The sequence below is a fragment of the Rhyacophila brunnea genome, unplaced genomic scaffold (genome assembly GCF_057557595.1).
Source record: "Rhyacophila brunnea isolate RB1 unplaced genomic scaffold, BYU_Rbru_1.0 scaffold_43, whole genome shotgun sequence".
NCBI classification, from domain to species: Eukaryota; Metazoa; Arthropoda; class Insecta; order Trichoptera; family Rhyacophilidae; genus Rhyacophila; species Rhyacophila brunnea.
In genome coordinates, this window is record NW_028233098.1 from 3,039,641 (window position 1) to 3,050,756 (window position 11,116).

The window sequence follows — 11,116 nt, forward strand, 5'->3', positions numbered from 1 at the left end:
ATTTCTCATTATATCTATATATTCAAATAAAACAGTGAATAATTTTAGTAGACATAGTATGAAATATTCATTATACCCTTTTCCATAGATTTATTCAATTTCTAGAAAGGAATCAATTCAATTCTACTACATAGCACGATTACGGCGTATTATCATTTGTAAAGTTACTAAAATAAACTTCAATTATCTTATTTTTAACAAGTTTTTTGTAATTTTTATATTTTAAAACCCAATTCTTTATTTAAATTTCCATCAATGCTTTTAAAATTTTGAATAGCCTTATATATTAATAACATCAAACTAACCCAAATTCTGATGGATTAAAGAAATGTCTCAAATCTTTATAAATCTCAAACCAGCTATTTTAATATGAATCATTTGTTATAGACCTACACAGAACTAGCAAAATAGATGAACACTATCTAACGTAAGGATTTTGATATTTAAGAATCGGTTAGAATTGATACTAATTATGTTCTTTTTATATTCCACTTTTATATTCTGTGGTTGATGACTGGGTGTATCTCAATGTAGTTATATCGTCATTGTGATGGATTTTGCATATTGTGCTCTTATTGCACACATTTTGACCATATTTTTCAATTGATTTAAGATAGTACGTTAAAGAACACTTTAATTTATTTAATCTTATTATTTCAGATATAACGCAATTCCCGTATTCATTTAACAACTTAAGATACTCATGGTTTCTTAAATTTCGTGGTAATTTTGTTTATTTATGATTTATAAAATTTCTATTTTTAATTTTTTATGCGCAATCAAAACCTCTAGATTATAAAAGCCAAATTTCGTCTGTCTAAAATCAATAAATAGATAGATGTTTTGTTCTAATAAATAAATATTTAAAAACAGCCAAGTATTTATGCGATATAAATGACAATTGTACTATAACCATGCACACAGACAATAACATTTAGGAAGACACTTAGCTAAAATATATTAAGAGAAGAATATGCATTGAATAATTTTGTAAAAATGGTGTGTTTTAAAGACGTATCAGTCAAGTCTGTTCTATAGATCAATCTAAAATCTTGCTTGGACAGTATTAAAAAGCTAAAGATCAAATCAGCCAATTTATAATTTTTTCTGATATCATCCATATTTGAAGTGTTCCCATGATTTTCCTTCGTATCACAAATAAAATTTATATGGCTACATATCACAATATTAATGTCGAGTGTCTATAATTATTGTTACCTACAAACATGTTAATTTGAGCTGTATTAATAAACATACTTTTCTATTATTTCCTTTTAGTTGACCTATGAACCATATAAATTGCTCGAAATATTAAAATTTCTTTATATTAAATTATATAAATTAATTATACAATTTATAGAATAATAACAATTAAATTAGCTTTCATCTAGATTTTAAATAATATTCTGATCACACGTATTTCTCGGGTATTATAATCATAGGTATAAAATTTGAGCTCTCACATTAGTTGTAACTATGCATCTATTCATAAATTGATAAAATAGTTTGATACTTATGCTACTCTAAAATATTATATTTCATTAAGATATTAAAGGCTTTTTATCTGTACTTATATTTACCGCAATAAAACGTGAACAGCCGAAAAAATAGTTTCTCACCTTTTTTCTTATTGCCACAAATTATTTATGCATTCATTTAAGGTAAAGCGAGCCGATTTCTTTTATTAACAAGGTATTTCCAGTCGGTAAATACTATATATCTCGAAATCATTTGCTAAAAATATAAATATCTTATTTCAAACTCAAAGCGACGGCGCTTCTAAGAAATTATCTTGATTATAAATTCAATTATAGATAGTAAGAAGAAGAATATTATGCCTTTATTTATAATATTTATGTAAATATAAGGTTTTTATCATAAAAACTTTCGGTGATTATAGTTTTCTTTATAATTTATGCTTTTCACGAATTAAAATTAACGCAAATCATATTTATAATGATATAAAACTATCAAATAATTTTAGAAACTCAAATAAGCAAATTAAAACAAAAAAGCAACTGACAAATATAAAATCAAATTATACTGCTTGTCTATATGAAAATTTTAGTATTTTTGTAGATATAAACAAAAGGTAAACCTATCTAGATAATTATAAAGCGAGTAAGAATCTATAACTCATCTAATTAACTTTTTTTCATAAATCTTTTTTCGAAATTATGGATACTTTCCTTCTGGTATTATTATTTGAACGTATTTCAATTAAATTATTTTTTATTTATGGGCTATATTTATAGTCGCTATTTTAGTCAGTGTTCTCTGGCACAGCTTGCTTGATTCCCTGTAGACACATCGTATTTATACTTTCGGCTATCTTCTCCTCTCCAAAGTCTTATTCAATACCCTTCCTTCTTCAAGAATATAAAATATATATAGAATAAACGAATATACAATAAAAAAGAGATCCGATAAAAATGCAGACCGGAAATGAATTATAATAAATAAATTTTACCATTATCATGTGTAAAAATAAATATTATTGTAAAAGTATGTTTAAATTAAATTTTAATTTATATTCTAACCTTTATTATAGCACTGTCTTTATAACTTCTATTTGTGTGAAATTAGATAACAATGAAACCATAAATAGCTAAAAACTATATAATATCATTGAAAATTTCATTTATATTTAAATTTTATCATGAATATTTATAACCATAAAAAAATTCTATTGAGTTTTTGGGCATCTATTCTCATCGCAAAAATTCAATCTAAGGTTAAGACAACTAGAACATAATAAAAGATAGAAACTATAGTCCAAAATAGTATCATAGGTTAAAAATTTTAAAATAGTCGATAAATACAAACAATCATAATGAAAATATGTAAACAGGTTGCTTTATAAATGAATTATTGCGAGAAGTATATGATGATCTTTCGAGATTTTTATGAATTTACTTCTATCCTATAATATAAGTAATAACAAATTCTGATTGTATACTTAATAACGAACAATTTATTGTTAATAAAATCCAATTCAATAGAAAAAATATAGGTTATAAAGTCCAAACGATGAGCAATCATTATTGTATGATTTTAGACCATAATATAATTTTTTATTTATATGTGTATAAAACACTTAAAGAAAGCAATAAATTTTTAAATCTTTTAAAATGTTTTCATACGGTTTTCACCTGTTATCATACAATCATCAACGAAAAATTCAATAAATATAGATAAAATGAACATCTTTATTTCGCACGAATTTGTCTCATTGTAAACTGTTCAATTATAGTTTGTGCCTTAAAGGCAAATTCAATACCTAAGGATGATATTATATTCACTTTTAATAAAAATGAAATTTGTTACTCATCTTTAATTATTAGATGTTAATCAGTACTTTTAAATTGTATCTACTTTTTTTATTGCCGAATTTTTTTTTATCATTTCAATATGCATATATGCAAAAATTAAATCGATTTTCTTTAGTAAAAAACTCGATTTAATGCATTGTTGTTTTTAAAAATATATACTAACAGTCAATTATAATTATAATTTCAATTTTTTTTTGTTAGTCAATACTAATCGTCCTATCTATGTTTGTAGAAATATTTAAAATTTATTGTTTTTTCATAGGCTCGTAGAATAATAAAATTGATTACTCAATTTTAGTTTAAAAAGAAAATAGATTAATTACATTATTAAGCTGTTAACCGTTTTGGGATTTAATAAATAATATCTAAAAAAATCCGCCGAAAACACCACCAAATAAGCTTTAAACTTAATAAAAGGAACCAGCATGCATTTCATATTTTATTTTTAGTCATTTTTACTAGATAGCAAGAAAAACCATGTTTTTGCCCCAAAGTTTTTTTAAATACTGTATTAAACACACAGAATGAAATGATTGTTTTCAAGCTCGATAAGGCATCGTAAATGTGCACTGAATATTTTGCAAACTAGACAAAAATACAATTCATTGTCTAGATTAGCTATGCAAAAAAACTCCTAAGCTTCAAAAAGTCGGATTTATACCGAACATGTATTTTTAACGTTCTATTTAACACACAGATAATAAAAATTTCTTGTAAATACTATTATATTACTTTTTCATGTCTTTAGTTTTGATTAACTAGCAATATTCGACTATTTACTTTAAAATTCCATATTATAAAGCTATAGAATGGTCTTGACATAGAGATTTTCGCATTTTTATATTCGGTTTTAATTTTTAAGGGTATTAAAATGGCATTTTTTTTATAATAAATAAGTTTTGATTATGTACTGTTAATTAGATTTTCCCTATGAATGCTGCAAATTACAAAAATATTGTAAAAGGCATGGGTAAAATATTATTAAATATATTGTTAGATAATAAATTTTCAAATCTGCTTACAAATTCATAATATCTAGAGATATATGGTACAAAAAATATAGAATATAATGCAACTTATATAAAAAGTCTTAACACGAAATGCTTTTGCATCTTTTTCTATTTTTGTACTTGAAATTATATATCTTATAGATTAAAAAAGTTTAACTACAGTAAGTAATATTTTCTATTTAACACATATTATAAGTTTGTTTCTTCATAAAAATAGAAAAATATTTAATAAGTTTATAAATACACCAGAGATTTATAAAATATATTTAAAAAGAATTAAAATTAAATTGGAAATATCAATATTTTTTTGATAACATATAATATATTTTACACATAATTTTTATCAAATTGCAACTATGGTAGTAGGTGGTTTTTACATATGCAAAGTTTTATACGATGCTAGTTTATCATCGGTAAATAAAATAAGCTGATTTATATTAAAACGCAAATAAATCTATTTTGACGATGTGCATTATCCGTAAGAGTTTAAAAAATCGTGTAAAAATAAACGTTTTAAAAATTTACTTGGCTATAAATGCAAATGTTCTAAAAGTACTTTTTTAGATCATAAAAGCGTTTTTATTTTTCCGAAGGATATAAAACAGATTATAGAACTAAAATAAAATACGAAAAATTGAATACTTTTGATATTATAGTATGATATAGAGCAGCAGACATTAATAATGATGAACTTTACTTTATAACTTAAAAAATTTCATTTCTCAAATCTTAAAGCATGTAAAACTTTTAAATATAAAATATAGATAAAAAATAATGTTTTGTTATATTAAAATCAATTGTAATATATATCTACAAGTATATTATATACAAATACTTTAAATAGAATGAAGCTGGTATTTAAAGCAAAAAAATGCTTGTGAAACCTTTTTGTGATTGTTAAATAAATAAAATCACGTTAAAAGAAGCTTTCTTTAACTATGATCAGCTAGAAAAAAATTTAGTTAAAGCCTTTAATTTTTTCTTTTTTATTGAACAGTTTGAGATTTAAAAAAACAGAAAATATCTACAGTTATATGGATAAGAATTGTGACAATATAATTTCTTCTGTTTTTTTCTATAAAAGAAATAAAAAATAGATATTTCACACATGTAAAAATAAGGTATAACTATCACAATAAAAAACATAAAAATAAAAATATTTTGTGTTTGCAAAATATATGATGGATTATATTCTAAGCGTCATTAGAAATAGTTTTTTATATTCTTATTTTGTTATTTACATAGAAAATCAATTGATATTTTGTTCTATCGCTTCATACACAACAAAAAAATAGTATCAATATCACTACATTTGTATTTTAAAAATACATAAATACTAAAATTTTATCTAATACATCTAAATGTTTACATATATGCCAAGCATAATATTTTGATAGATCTTGACTAGCTTTAATAAAGGGCTGAATACAATGAAAGATCTATTTTTTCATGCGTTTAAACTTCATAAACAATGGTAATTCAAACCATACGTCTGGTTCTAAAGGCTTTAATATGCTTATGAATACTAATTCTAATATTGTATATGAAACATTTGTTTACACCTTTTGTTTTTTTTAAAATACATGTAAAAATTTATAAGTTTAAAATTTGTCAAACTAATGGTAAAATTTTTGCTATAAAAATTTTCATAATTGTTTTAAAACTAGCAGATAAATGTTTTTAGTGCTTTTTAATGTATACATATTTGATTAAAATATCGAATATGTTTTTTATATATGAAATCACATAAATTTAAAAATTTTATCGGATTTTGTTTTGTATCAAAAATAAAAAAATCTTTTATGTGTGCCTACTAAAAAACCTTTCACAAAAGAACCTAAAGCATTTAAAATATATTTTCTGGCCTATTTATGTCATATGTGTATTTTATTTTGCTTTTTCTTATTACAGATATAATAAATTTGAGCATAATGGAATTTACTAATTTAAATTGTTTATTTTAATCTTTTTATTTTTTTACATATAACAAAGCTTTATTAATATCTACTATAATAGTAAAAATTTTGTTTTTATATCTTATCATTTATTAAATAGTATATAATTCACTTGTGTTTATTTATAATGTATAATTTGGTGTTTGAAAAGTCATAATGTACACTTTTTTGGTCTAGCCACGGCTAAATAATATATTTCATGTATGTTTTAAATATAACGGTCAATTTAGAATTTAAATACGCGGTATATTACTTTTTTTTCATATTAAAAATAAAAATATGTGTGAGTGTGAAATAAAATGCACCACTGCTCTATGAAATATAGTTTAAGCACAGAAAATATGTGATTCTAAAATTATTAGTTGATTAGCTTGTTTTTCCTGCGTGTTTTTTTTGTTATTAATCTATTTAAATATGCTTTTTACTTGTAACTAAGACGGCTTAAGTCATAAAAATTATTTTTGAATAAGAGTGAAATCGAAAAAACTAATTTTTATTATTAAACTTCAGACTTAAAGAGTAATTTTTCCTATTATAAATCTGTTTTTTGTTAACCTATTCAACTATTTTTATTTTTAATGTTTATATTTTATTGTTATTAAAGCATAAGATAGAAGATAATTCATTAGTTTATCTGATTGCATACATTGGTTAGTTTTTAAAAATATGAAAATAAATGAAACTCATATAAAATCTTTATGGCTTGAATGTTGTCAATTTATGTGGAGTCACCAGAAAAAATGAAAGATAGCAAAACTAAATGTGAGCTAAAATCTTTTACTTAAGTTCTTTTATCTCTGTAAACGTTTTTATCATAAAAAAGATCTTTGTTACTTTATTTAATATGAATGGTTTTTGTTTAGCTATGTGTGCTTGAATATAATTTCACGTAAGTCTCTTTTTAATTATTTTAAGATTTGCAATGTAGTTTACTACATTTTATCGACACAAATGCAAAATCTATATAAATCTTGCTTAGCTAGAAATAAAAAAGATTTGGGCATAGAAACTCATAAACAAAACAAAAATTTCGGTAAAAGATACAAAAAAATATGATGGTTCGAACTCTGGTTTTAAAGTTTAAAAATATTATTAAAAAAGTCTAACTTAAATTCCATCTAATTTTTAATTTTATTTAATTTTTTAAATGAATCCAATAGGTGTGTTTTAAATACGCGTAGAAAATTAAATTCATTTTCTTCTTTAAAAAGTGTTTATGTATACGGACTATACTTTTCTTCTATCTGATGTGTTTTTATGCTATTTATTATATTAAAAAAAGATCTAAAATAGCAAATTAAGCAATAGTTACAAAAGAGTAATAATTATAATTTATAATGTAACAAGTCGTACATCTACTTATTGTGCGTAATAAATACAACAAGTATTTTTTGTCTGCATTACCCAAATGTTATTATGGTCAATGTAATTCCCATATTCATTTTTAGACAGATTTTTCTTATTAGTAAAAAAATGTGTTTACATATATATATCAAAACAAAATGGTTCAAACTTCTGTTTTTATATTCTTTTATAAAATTAAATCTCTTTTTACTAAATGGAATTTTAAAAAAAATACTACTACATATATTCTACGAAATAAAGGATTTTTAATATTGGCTTAGTTTGTTTATGAAAAAATTTTCTTGACTATAAATTATCCGTTATAAAAAAATTATAAACTAAACAGATTTTTACAAAAAGATATATCTAATTTATTATAGTTGTGATAAAAAAACTAAAAATATAACCAGAATAAATTGATTGCACATACATTACGAGATCAACCAGATTAAATAATACAAAGATGCGTTTTTAAGCAATAAAAATCCCGATAAATTATAAATAAAAATAAAGAAAGCGTGTTATATTGATTCCATAGATATGTTTAAGAAAGTAATTGTGCAATAAACATCTTAAGATTGAGCATTTACATGCAGAATGATTTCTAAGAAGAAAAGAAACGCTTAAAAAAATCAAATAAATCACACTTTCTTTGGGATAAATCAATTATGCTGCATATATCATTTATCTCTTAGGCAATATATTAAGTTTGCAAAATATTTAAGGACACAACGATTGTAAATACGCATTTTATACATATAAATGGTTTCTATAGACATAAAAATGTTTTTTTACAGCGTAATAATATTATTTAAAGACAAAAATTTGCTCAATGTATCGAAAACAACTTTTAAGCTTCATAAAATATTTTTCTGATAATAAAAGCATGTAAACAAAAAGTAATGAAACTATCAAATCTAATTAATATATGATATCTAAACAAAAAACCTACAATTAGCATAAAAATTTATTGTCCTTATCAAAATATCATGGCACATAAATCAATATTCACTAAATAAAAGTTTTATTATTAAATGAAAAGGATATATGTTAATACAAAGACAAAGAAATATGGTGAACCTCCTATAAAAATTTTTAAAATAATAATTACGCATTTAAAAGAGTACTCATGCCTTTTCAACGTACAAAGTCTTGCTATACGAATTTTATTGGATTTTGAATTGAAATACATTTATTATAATTATGTTTGCAATATATTCAATATTAAATCTCACATATAATTATCATCAGATTTTATATGCATCTCGAAAAAATATAACTTTTGTAGTGTATACAAATGCTATACAATCCCAGATATTTTGGAAATTATAAAAGGTAATTTGATATTAAAGGAATATGTGCATATGAAAAATTATATAAATTTCATTTTCTCAAAATATATAAACTAGCAATTCTAATAAAGCATAATTATTTGAAAGAAAACACAATAGCTTGATGGTATGAAACCGAAAGAATTAAATTTACAATATATTAAATATGATCATGACTAAATAGAACTTCACAATTGATTTTTCGATATTTCTAATCGTGTAACTCTGTTTTAACAAATTATTGTTCTATACAGGCAAAAGCCGCGAGAATTTCTTAAATAATAAAAAAATTCGTATGCATAAAGTAATTATTCAATTCTTTGTATGCTCAATGGAATGTGTCTTTTGAAAAAAATTTATAAATAAATTATGATAATTGACATTTGTAATGCATAAAGTTGATGGTATATTTTGCATTTTAATACAGAACTTAAAATTACAAGATTATCCATTGTAATGTATTCATTCATAAAATTTTAAACCATTAATTTTTGCGAATAAATTTATTGCTGGTGATTCAAGATTATAACCTATGACATAAATTGCTAAGATTAAATATTTTATTTGGTTAAAATATAAATATTAAAGTCGGTTTCTTATCATTTCCTCTTTTTCTTTGCTTTACTTCATATTTTATTTTATTTTTATTTAAACACTCCATAGTTCGATTTATATTATTACATGAGAACTTCGCATTCTATCAATAGAATTTATTGTATGCTTTTCATCTAATTATTACTTCAATATAGAAGACAAACAATTCTTTAATTACATACCAAAGTAGGTTGTAATATATATAAGAAATTATAATATTATTCTATTTTCGTTGTATATTAAACGTCATATTTACTTTATATTTAGCAATGCCATTGATGAAACGACTAGCAACAGATTGGATAAAAGTAGTGAATTCAAAAATAAATTGCCACCACCTATTTAAAACTTTATTTTAATCTGTAAAAAACACAATAATTTATAGAACATATAACAACTTGTTAGAATATTTCTATCTTTTGCCTATTGATCTCGAAATTCGGTATTATTATTGGAAGTTAATCCGCGAACTATACATTAGATAATTACCTTAAAATTATTTCACCGTATTATTAGCCTGCTAAAATAAATCGTTAAACAAAAAAATAACATTTCTTATATATTTAGTTTTCGCTGATTGTCGTATTGCCGATATAAAATAAAAAATCAACGCATAGTTCATGTCTTAAAATTTGAAGAAATTCAAAAGCGAAACCAAATAAAATTAGAAATTAATATTATAATTGTAATAGATGTTGAATATATCTTAATAGACTAGATTCGTGATATATTCAAGATTTTTATGGCAAAAAACATTTTCTACTTGCATTATAAACTATAAGAATGATCAATCCCCATTTAAAATGCTCTAAGCATTTTATAGAAAAACTAGAATCTTTAGTAACACATATAAAACCCAAAAAGCTAATATGATCGCAAAATTTGATATTTAAAAGGTTGGAAACATCAAAAAAAGTCTTATTTTTTAAAAATTTCTAAATTAAAAATGTAAAAAATTTAAGGATGTAGCAAAACAATGTTTTATATGCTAGAAAATGGCAGACTAAATCTAGCATATAACGAATAAAAATATAAATAAAGCCCCTATAAAAACGACTACACTCTGATGCTGTAAGATATAAACCTAAAGAAGATACATTATAGAAAAAGATTACATATAGTTTATTTACGAGTAAGATATGAAAAATATAATAAAAAAAGAAAACGTGAGTTTTATTGCTGCAAATTTAAAACCGATATTCTTACATATTTATATTGAATTGATATAGTTTATATCACCGGTTATAAATATATATATAGAAAGCAAATAAAGTTGCTTAAAGTTTTAAAACTGGTATACACACATCTTCTTAGCATAAAAAGCAAAAAATAATTTTGCGGTAGGAAATGTCACTGGTTTTTATGAGCAAATTATTCATAATATTCATGGGTGGACATTAAAAAAATCTTCACATATTTTAAGTCAAGTGAATTTATGTTAAAGATGAGATTAGTGCAAATAAATACATAATACCACAAAAAAAATTTTTATGAAATTTTAGACATATAATATATATATGAATTTTAAATTTAGATCAAAAATACATCTA